We start from the raw sequence: 11741 nt of genomic DNA, 5'->3' as shown, positions 1-11741 counted from the left end.
GCCCAATATTTGCATATATCCTATGCATACCCTCCTCCTATATATCTTTAAGGCATCTTCAGATTACTTACAGTACATACACACTGTAAGTGCTATGTAAGTAGGTGTTTTGTTGTATTGTTGGAAAAAATAATGGCCAAAAAGGTCTGTACATGCTGTCTTAGTTATTTTTCTTATTGCTGAGACAAAATACCCAACATCCAGAGTTAATAGAAGAAAGGTTTATCCTAACTCACAGTTTATAGAGATTTCATTCCATAGATGGCTGGCTCCATGGTAGGTGGAATGGCAGAGGAGAAACTGTCCATGACATAGTAGACAGGAAGTAGTAGCAGTGAAGCAATAAGCCTCCCTTTCCCTTTTATCCTGTTTAAACTACAAGCATTTTGGGTGGTGTCACTGCACCCAGAGTAGGCCTCCGCATTATCCACAACCAGAACTATGCTAAACAAATCAGTGGACTAATTAACTTATCACACACTCTTAACCCCAGCATCATACACCCATGATCCAGTCACCTCTCAAAAGACCCTCCTATGAGCACATGAGGCTTTGGGAGGACATCTAGATACAAGCCATAACCCATGTACAGTACAAATGTAACTTTTTCAAGTATGCTTGATCTATAGTTAGTTGAAACTACAGATAGGAAGTTCATGGATACTAAAGGCCCCTGGTGTAAAATTGCAATCTCTCCATGCTAAAGATAAAACTTTGTTTCAGAACATTTGCTTAGCATGTATGAAGCTTCAGTTTGATTCCCAGTACCACACACACACACACACACACACACACACACACACACACACACAACCGCTCATTATTTCTATTCTCTTCATTTTTCTGTATTATTATCCCATGATATAATTCATAATTCCATATATATTTGTATATTTTCCCTCTTCTCCATTATAAGGTAGCTTTGCACAAAGATTTTTTGTGTTCCCTTATTTATTCCCAGCACCTGAACATGTACTTAGCATATAGCAGGCATTCAATAATTATGTGTTGAATGAACGAAGCATAAACTTAATAAGCTAATGTAAGCAATAAGATTAGAGGGTGATTTTCCCTTGTTCTTTTAAAATTATTTAAAAATGTTTGATAAAATATAAAAGTATAAGCATTATCACTTTGATGATTTTAAGTATTCTGTTCAGTGGCATTCACTTATTGATTTTGTTGTGCAGCCATTACTACCATCCATCCCACAGAACATTTTAAATCTTTCAAAATTGAAACTCTGTACCACATTTCTTTATACACTAGGTTAATGCTGAATTTCATACAACAAACATTTATTATTACAATGTCAAAACGCCATTTCCATTTTGGGAACAGACTAACGGGAGATTTAGATTCATTTTATAAAACAATAATTGAGAAAAAGCTGTGTTCCTATTCCTTAAACAGATTAAATATGAAGCTGCCCAGGTTTAAAAACGATTCATTAACGTGTTCCTGTGGGAGCTTGAATATTCAGTACCAGCTGTTTTCCTCATTAATATTTGAATTTAATATTTTACCATAAGCAATTCAATATCAAAGGAATAGTAAATATTTAACTACTTATGGTATTATTTTAATTTGTTAATAATTTTTTTTCACTTGGGGTTTGCTTAATTACTATTAAAATTATGCAGCATCATAATACAGAGAAGGGAAAGAGGTAAGTTGCACAGACTGAGAGCCTATTCAGTGCCAGGGCTCTGAAGAAATATAAAGTGGCCTCCCTCTCCTCAGCTCCCATGCCCTTGGCAATGTACTTGCACCATCTCCATTTCATATTAAATGCTCTTGACAAGACCACCAATAAATTCCCTGTCACCTAATCCCAACAGACACTTTTCAGTCTTTGTTCACTTGACCTAGCCTCAGGAGAGATGACCACTCCCTTCATATCAAAACCCTTCCTTCCATGCCAACATCTGTTACATTTGCCTTTTTGATAGTAGCCATTTTACAGGTATGAGGTGATAGCTCCTTGTGGTTTAGGATTTGTATTTCCTGATGATTAGTGACCATGAGCATTTATGCATGTACTTGTTCATTTGCAAGTCACTTTTGAGAAATGTCTATTCAGGCCTATTGTCCCTTTTTAAATTGGGTTGTCTTTTTTTTTCTATTGCATTTTTGAAGTTCTTTATATGTTCTGGATGTTAACCCTTTGTTAAATATGCATTTTGCAAACACCGTCCCCCTATCTAGACTGTCATTGTGCTCTGTTGACTGTTCCTTTTGCTATACAGAGGCTTTTTAGTTTGATAAAGAAAATGTGTATATGTACACAGTGGAATCCTATTCACCCATATAAATCATGAAATCCTATAATTTCTTTTTTTTTCTTTTTGTGGTACTGGGGATCAAACTTGGACCTTTGTGCTTGCAATGCAGGCAAGAGAACCACTGAGCCAAATCCCTGGCCCTAAAAATCCTATCATTTCTGACAACATGATGGACCTGGAAAACGTTTTGTGAAGTGAAATAATTTAGGCACAGAAAGACAACACGGCATGATCTTACTCCTAAGTAGAATCCAAAAGAATTATTTGCATACAAATTGGGAGTAGAATAGTGGCTACCAGAGATTGGGGAGAAGAGAGGGGAAAACAGGTCAGTCCAGAGGTTTAATGTGATTGTTTGATAAGATGAATAAATTCTGGTGTTCTATGACACAGAAGGATCAATATAGTTAAAAATAGTGCATTACGTATCTCAAAGTAGGTAGAAGAGAGAAATTTGAATGTACTCACCATAATTAAATGATAAAAGTTGAAGGTGAGGAATATACTAATTATCCTGAGTTGATCACTCCCAAACTTATATGTGAATCAAAATATCACACTGGTGGCTGACGGTATAGCTGAGTGGTAGAGCTTGGGCTAAACATAGGTGAGGCCCTGGGTTTCATCCCCAACACCAAAAATAAATCAATCCAAACAGAATAAGCAACAACAAAAAATAGAAATAAACCAAAAATTTTAACTCATTAATTGTATCTCATAAATATGTATGAATGTTATGTCAATAAAAATCGTTTTGCTTTGTTTTCTCATCAGTTTTTTTATTCTACTTTCTAAATATTTTTATTATCATCCTACTTCTCTCCACTGTCACCACCCAAACTGGTCTAAAACCATCACCTCTTGCCTGAAATATTTCAGTAGCTTCATAACTAATTTGCTTCCAGTCCTGCCCAGCCCTAATCCACTCTCCACACTACTGTCAATGAGCTCTTCAAATTATAAGCACATCTCTCCCTTGATTACAACCCGTCATGGACTTCTGGGGCTCTCAAATTCAATATCCTTACGCTGGTGTACAGAGTTCTTCATCTTGTGGCTCCTGCTTGTTTTGCCTGACTCATCCTGGGTCACTTTCCTTTAGATCTGTCTATGTGAGACTTCTCCATTTTCTGTGAATAACCCACATAATCTTCCATCTCTGGGTCTCTGCATAAGCTTTTACCTCTTCCATGGCTGTTCTTTATTAATTTATTCTTTCAATCAACAAATATTTACCAAGTGCCTACCAGATGCCAGGGACTATTGGAAGTACTGGGGATAAAGCAGTGAACAGAATAAAGATTCCTTGTTTATGGCTCTTGCATTCTAGAAAGAGAAGAGAAATAAGCAATAATAAGTATAACACATGAGTAAACTGTATAGAGTTTTAAAAGGTGAGAGTTGCAACAGAAAAAAGAAGTAGAGAGTAAGGTAAACAGGATCAAGAGTACAGAGGAGTGCTTGGTGTGTTGTGCACCTGTAATCTCAGCATCTGGAAGGCTGATGTAGGAGGATCACAAATTCAAGCCCAGCCAGGACAACTTAATAACTTAGCAAGATCCTGTCTCAAAAAATATATTTTTTTTGCCAGGGATTTAGCTCAGTGTTGCCGCCTCCTACCTTTTAATATGTTTGTGGCTGTGGTACTGTCTTTTGACACATTAAAAAGGGCTGGGCATATAACTCAGTATAAAGCTCTTTGTTTCAATCCCTAATACTGCAACAAAAAAAAAGTACAGATCAGGGTGGGTGGTTGAAATTTTCTATGGAGAGATCAAAGTAGCTTCATTGACAAGGTGATATTTCAGCAAAGGCTTGAATCAGGTGAAGGAATCAGCCATGTGGATGTCTGAGGGAAGAACATTCCGGGAGAGGAAGCAGACAGTGCAGACCTATGCTTTGTTTCAATCCCTAATACTGCAACAAAAAAAAAGTACAGATCAGGGTGGGTGGTTGAAATTTTCTATGGAGAGATCAAAGTAGCTTCATTGACAAGGTGATATTTCAGCAAAGGCTTGAATCAGGTGAAGGAATCAGCCATGTGGATGTCTGAGGGAAGAACATTCCGGGAGAGGAAGCAGACAGTGCAGACCTATGAGGTTGGTGTGTAGGGAACAGTGAAGGGAGAGGTGTGGCTGTGGGGAGTGAATGAGTGAGAGAACAGCAGGAAATGGTTGCTGAAGATGCAGCTGGGGGGCCAGGTCATGAAGAGGCTGGTGGGCCATTCTATGGGATCTGGCTTTTTTCTGAGTGAGATGGGAAGCTATTAGTGGGTATTGATTAGACAAGTTACACAATTAATTTTTATTAAAAAAAAACCACTGCTACATTGAGAATAGACTAAGGAAAGATGGGGGTGGGGTGGGAGCAGGGAGACTGGTCAGGAGGCTATGATAATAGGCTGGACCAGAGAAGGAGTTGGTTATGTGTATTTATAAGTAAATAAATGTGTTTAATATATAGATATAGATCATGGTTAAGGGGATGATCCTGGTTAACCTTTTTGAAATAGTTACATGTAAAATGCTTGTGATAAAGATAACTGAAAAATATAATGAAAAACAAGTAGCATGGAGATTTGCTCATTGAACTGAGCTTGTTCATTCTCCCAGCTAAGTCCTATCTAATGTGATGATGGGATTGTTTCTATTTTTTCACAGGCTAGAGTGCAGGTGATATTGTTCATGACACAGGCTACCACTGATTTCTCAGTTTACAGTTTTTTGGTATTGTGCTTTCTTTTTAATCTCACTCCTAGTGCTGAACTAATGTACCATCTATAAAGTTGCAGACCAAGTTTTTCTGCTATCAGCTGTAGTTTCTTCAAACTTCCTTTTCCAGGATATAAGAAAACTGCTGTTTTTAGAGTGCTCTCAGTTTTCACAGTGATGTGGTTGCCATCACAAGTGATGATACTAACTGGCTTAGACATTGCATCCATTTTTCAAATAGCTACATCCACTCCTAATTCCTTCATATGCTCCTCAAAGACTTTTCAGTCTACTAGGTGCCATCTTCCCACCAGCTGCTGAATGGTGCCCATGGTAGACACAGATGCACATGCGCAGCTAGCAGAGCAGGTCTGACACAGGCAATATGCTGAGCTGGGTTATAGATGTGTTTTTGACAGTGTAACCATCTGAATTTGCTGGTTAGTTAGAGAGTATGAGCAGGGGCCAAACTTATATATAGGTCCTGAAACTTATATAATTGTTTTGAGGGGTCTTTAAAAACAAACAAAATTAAGTACAAAAGTGGATATGTGCTTAAAATGAGGAAAAATTTACAAAAATGAGGCAGACTTTGCAAGGGCAAGGTGAGTCAGATACTCTAGGACAGGATTCATAAAACATGACTTCACACATAGTCTTTGCTTGTGCTGCAGCTAAAGCTTTGTGCCTTATATACATAGGATATTGATCAATTTTATTGAATGGAACTCTCATTGAGGAAAAAAAAGAATATTCTGCACTTATAATTGTGTATGCTTCATTGATCAGTATGTTAACAGGAGAGAAAAATCTACTTTTAGTTAGACTTCAATAAGAACCAAGTCTTCTGCATACAGTTTTAACTTTGGAACAATTTCCCATAGACTGGCTTCTGGGTGTATACATTTCAAACCTTGTGTTGCTTCTACTACCTGTGTTTCCAGTAGCAGGTACCATGGAATAGATTCCTATCATATGACTCCTGGTCCTCTACTGTTGTCACAACATCAGCTAAATCAGCACAGTGGGCTGTTCCAGGGAGGCAGTCTTTCACTCAGTCAGCAGGCAGGATATAGGAAGGAGCTGCAAGCCATGTAAGTGTGTCTCACTAAAACCCTGCCAAAGTTTTTCCCAACTCAGCTTCACCTAAATGTCCATGGTAGCTCCAATAGCACATAACACAAGGGGAAATGTGATGGAAGAATATTTGGAGTGGAAAGAGACTGATCTTCACTGACTTCAGCAAAAATATCTTACCCTTCCAAATTTCATAAAAATATGTGAACACACTCCTAGGTACTTCTTCAGGGCCTTGGAATACAAGGGTCTCTGAAGCTAAAACATAAGCTTCAATTAAAGCTGGAACTGGATCTGGAGTGTCATAGAGAGGCATTGAGGATAATTCCAAAGCTTTGCCATGGCTGAAATGTCAAGGAATGCAGGAGAAGCAAATTGGTCAAGAGGAGAGGGACTATCAAGAGTTCAGGGCCAGTGATCTAGCTCAAAGAGTTCAGCTTGACCTCAATAAGTTAAGATGCCTGTTAAATAGCTAATTAGAGATGTCAAATAGCTCTTACTATTCCTTTGGGGGGTCTACCCTTGCTAATCTTTCACAGTTCAACAAAGTGTCACCTCCTCAACTTGGACTCATTGGGCAAGATTAAATCCCCTGTTATACACTCAACAGTTCCTCATACCTCTCTCTTTGTGTGACTCAATAGCCCTGTAATGATGTTTTCAGGGGTTGTTTCTCCTGTACTAGACAAAGCTGGACTGTGTATATTGTCCTGCTGCTATCCCTAGTGTGGAACATTGCTGGGCAGAGGATGGGGCCTCAAGAAATGTTTACTGTGGGTTGGTGGTGTGGTTCAGTGGTAGAGTGATTACCTAGCATGTGCGAGGCCCCGAGTTCCATCCCAACCACTGCATTAAAAAAAAGTTTGTTGATTAAATGGAGAGGTCAAGTAACATTTTCTTCAGCCCCCATTAAGTTTATTGGCACAGTGAAAGCAAACAATACAGTTACATTCATCATTGGGATCTTGTACCTTTACATGATACATCTTGGTTCTTATTTTCCACCATTCACCTGCCCTCCCTTCACCCCCTTCACCTTTCCCTATTTACAAAGAATTTGTTTCCATTTTTTACTTTTTTCACATTTTCTTTTTCCCTTATTTCCTTCCCTCTCCCCTTCCCACTTCCCCTTTAGCCATTTTCTTCCTATTTCACACTCTCAATTATACCATTTGAACCTTATTTACACTTCATTTTTCTTTTTTTTTATTGAGCTTATTGGTACATTCTAGGTATACAATACAATTACATTCATTATTGGGATCTTGTACCTTCACATGACAGGTCTTGTTCTCATTTTTTTTCCACCTTGTCTGTGCCCTCCCTTCACTCCCTTCTCTGCCCATTTACAAACACTTTATTTCCATTTTCTCATGTTTTTTTCTTTTCCCTTATTACCTTTTCCCTACCCTTCCCATTTTCCCTACACCTTTAGCCCTTTTCTTCCTAGTTTACATGGTCAATTACCTCATTAGGATCTTATGTAGTATTATAGTTTTTCACACCAGAGAAACTATTCGGTATTTACACATGTGTGACTGACTTATTTCTCTTTGGAGTATATCCTCAATATGTATCCATTTTCCTATGAATGACTCTAATTTCATTCTTTATGGCTGAGTAGTATTCCATTTTATAGAAAAACCACATCTTCTTTATCCAGTTTCCAACTGATGGGCAAATAGGCTGCTTCCAAGTTTTAGCTATTACAAACTGTGCCACTATAAACATGGGTGCGCATATATCACTGTGGTCTGATTCTTTTAATTCTTTTGGAAAGATACCCAGCAGAGGGATGGCTGGGTCAAATGGAACCTCTAGTCCCAGCTCTTTGAGGTATCCCCATGTTGATTTCCGTAGTGGTTGCCCCAGTCTGCACTCCCACCAGCAATGGAGAAGGGTTCCTTTCTCCCTACAACCCCGCCAATATTTGTTATTGGTTGATTTCTTGATAGCAGCCATTCTTTGTGGGGTGAGGTGGAATCTCAGTGTTGTTTTCAGCTGCATCTCTTGAATGACAAGTGATGTGGAACATTTTTTCTTATATTTACTTTCTGCTTTTACTTCTTTGTCTGAGAAATGTCTGTTCATTTCAGATGCCATTTTTGAATTGGGTCTTTATATTTGGGGGGGCTGATTATTTTGAGTTCTTTATATATTCTAGATAATAGTCCTTTGTCTGAGGAGCAGTTGGTAAAATTTTTCCCCACATTGTAGGTTGTCTCTTAGTTCTGTTAATGGTTCCTTTTGCAGTGCAGAAGCTTTTTAATAAGATGAGATCCAGTTGTTGATTCTTTCTGCTAGTTCCCATGCTATTGAGGATTTGTTCATAAAGTCTTTTCCTATGCCAATGTCTTGCAGAGTTCTTCCTAGCTTATCTTCCAGCAAGTTTAGTGTTTCTGTTTTAATATTTAGATCTTTAATCCACTTGGATTTTAATTTAATGCATAGTGAAAGATAGGGATTTAATTTTAACCTTTAGCAAGTTGAAAGCCAGTTTTTCCAACACCATTTATTAAAGAGGCTATCTTTCCTCCAGTGAGGATGGTTGGATCCTTTGTCAAAGATGACATAGCTGAGTATGTCTGGTGTTGTTTCTGAATCTTCTAATCTATTCCATTGATCCTTGGGTCTGTTTCTTTGCCAGTACCATGCTGTTTTTATCACAGTGGCTTTGTAGTATAGTTTTAAAATGGAGACTGTGATACCCACTGCCATATCTTTGTTGCCTAGAATGTTTTTTGATATTCTAGGTCTCTTCTGGTTCCAAATGAATTTTTTGCATTGTTTTATGAAGTTCTGTGAAATGTACTGTTGGGATTTCAATCTGGATTGCATTGAATCTATATAGAGATTTTGGAAGTATGGCCATTTTTACTATGTTGATTCTTCCTACCCAGGAGCAAGGGATATCTTTCCATCTTTTTATATCCTTTTCTATCTCTTTTGTCAGAGTGTTGTAATTTTCAGTGTAGAGGCCTTGTGTCTCCTTCATTAGATTGATTCCTAGATATTACATTTTATTGGACGTTATTGTCAAAGGAGTTTTTCCCTTATTTCTCTGTCAGTGAGTCTGTTATTTGTGTACAAGAAGGCTATTGATTTCTGAGTGTTGACCTTGTATCCAGCTACTCTACTGAATCTGTCAATTAAGTCTAGAAGTCTTTTGGCAGAGTTTTTTGTGTTTTTTATGTAAAGTTTCATATCATCAGCAAATAATGACAGGAAATAATGACTTCTTCCTTTCCTGTCTTTATTTCTTTTATTTCTTTCTCCTATCTAATTCCCATGGCTAATATTTCCAAAACTATATTGAACAGGAGTGGTGACAGTGGACATCCTTGTCTTGTTCCTGATTTTAGCAAGAAGGTTTTCAGTTTTTGACCATTTAGAATGATATTGGCTGTTGGTGTTTCATAGATAGCCTTTATCAGGTTGAGATAAAGACCATCTATTCCAATTTTCTGTAGGATTTTTATCATGAATAGGTGTTGAATTTTGTTGAATGCTTTTTCTTCATCTATTGAGATGATCATACGGTTTTTGTCAAAGCTGACTTGGTCAGGGAGTATGATCTTCTTGATTATCTTCTATATTCTCTTTGCCAGTATCCTATTGAGGGTTTTTGCAGGTATGTTCATTAGGGAGATTGGCCTATAGTTCTCTTTTTTGGTTGGAATCAGAAGTAACACTTTTTGTAATCAAAAGTAACACTGGTTTGGAATCAAAGTAACACTTGCTTCCAGGAATGAATTTGGAAGTATTGCTCCCCTTTCAATTTCAGTGAAGAGTTTAAAGAGTATTGGCATTAGTTCTTTTCTAAATGTCTTGTAGAATTCAGCAGTGAAGCCATCAGGACCTGGGCTTTTCTTTGTTGGTAATGTTTTAATTGCATTTTCAATTTCACTGATTATAATTGGGGTGTTTAGAATTTTTTTATCTACTCCGTTCAATTTTGGTAATTCATATGTATCTAGGAATCTCTCCATTTCTTTTGTGTTTTCCATTTTATTAGAGTACAGGTTTTTGAAGTAGGTATTGATGAGCCTCTGGATTTCTGGTGGATCTGTTGTAACTTCACCTTCATTCCTGAATGCATAGATTTGAGCCTTTTCTTTCCTTTTTTTGATAAGGTTGGTTAAGGGTTTATTGATTTTATTTATGCTTTTGAAAAACCAACTCTTCAATTCATTGATTTTTTTTGTATTGTTCTCTCAGTCCCCATTGCATTGATTTCTGCTCTGATCTGTGTAATTTCCTCCCTTGTACAAGCTTTCAGTGTGTCTTGCCTTCTTTTTCTAGAAGTGCAAGTTAAGCATTAGATTGCTTATTTGAGCTTGCTCTGTTTTCCTAGTAATGGCATTTATTGCTATGAATTTCCCTCATAGAACTCCTTTCATTGTGTCCCATAGATTCCTGTATGCTGTATTGTCATTATCATTTAATTGTAGAAACTGTCTAATTTCTTCTTTAATTTCTCCTGTGACCCAATTGTTCTTCAGCAGAGTGTTATTTAATTTCCATGTGTTTGTGAAGTTCTTGTGGTTTCTTAGTACATTAATCTCCATTAATTGCACTAAGGTCTGATAATATACAGGAGATAACTTCAATTCCTTTGCATTTACTTAAGCATGTTCTATGAGCTAGTATGTGGTGTATTTTGGAGAATGACCTGTGTGCAGCCAAAAAAGAATGTACACTCTGATTTTGTGGGGTGGAACACTCTGTTGGTATCTACTAAGTGTCTTTGTTCTGAGACTTGTTTCAGTTTTGTTATTTTGTTGTTGATTTTTTTGTCTAGATGACCTATCTATTTGTGTCAGTGGAGAATTGTGGTCCCCCACTACAATTGTATTAGTGCTTATTTCGTTTTTCATATCCATTAACATTTGCTTTGTATAGTTGGGAGCATTAATATTCAGTGTACATGTATTTATGATTGTCATTTCTTCCTCTTGTATTTTTCCCTTTACAAGGATGTAGTGGCCTTCTTTGTCTCTCTTTATTAGTTTTGGTTTGAAATCTATTCTGTCTGCAAATAAGATAGCTACACCCCCTTTTTTCTGGGCTCCTGTCCCACCGAGTATGTTTGCCATCCTTTTACTCTCAGTCTATTTATTTCTTTGTGGATTAAGTGGGTTTCTTGTATACAGCATATTGTTGGATTTTGCTTCTTAATACATTTTTCTCTTTTTATTGAGTTTATTGGTACAATCTAGGTATACAATACAGTTACATTCATCCTTGGGATTCTGTACCTTTACATAATAGGTCTTGATTCTCATTTTTTCCCCTTGTCCCTGCCCTCCCTTCACCCCATCCTCCCCTCCCCATTTACAAACACTTTATTTCCATTTTTTCAGTTTCTCATATTTTTTCCTCTCCCTTATTACCTTTTCCCCACCCTTCCCACTTTCCCTACACCTTTAGCCCTTTACTTCCTATTTCACATTATTAATTATCTCATTAGGATCTGATGTACTATTATAGTTTTTCACACCAGAGCAACTATTCAGTAATTCAGTTAAAGAAATCTCTATATGAACATTAAAAATAGGGAATCCTAAAATAAAACTAAAAAGGAAAGTAAAGGAGAAAAGGCAGTGATGTAAGATTAAAATAATCCTTAATTCTGAAGATGGAAATGGTCCCTTAACATATTTAAATT

At 37.2% G+C, this 11741-nt stretch overlaps 1 pseudogene; it reads right to left on the bottom strand.

Moving 5' to 3' along the window:
* Positions 1–4908: 4908 nt before the first annotated feature.
* LOC104854499 lies at positions 4909–5328 on the bottom strand (annotated as a pseudogene).
* Positions 5329–11741: the final 6413 nt, after the last annotated feature.

The sequence above is a fragment of the Fukomys damarensis genome, unplaced genomic scaffold (genome assembly GCF_012274545.1).
Source record: "Fukomys damarensis isolate Sample0158 unplaced genomic scaffold, DMR_v1.0_HiC HiC_scaffold_39, whole genome shotgun sequence".
In the NCBI taxonomy this organism is placed as follows: domain Eukaryota; kingdom Metazoa; phylum Chordata; class Mammalia; order Rodentia; family Bathyergidae; genus Fukomys; species Fukomys damarensis.
The sequence above is the reverse complement of the archived record's forward strand: the minus strand, read 5'-3'. Positions and strand labels throughout refer to the sequence as shown.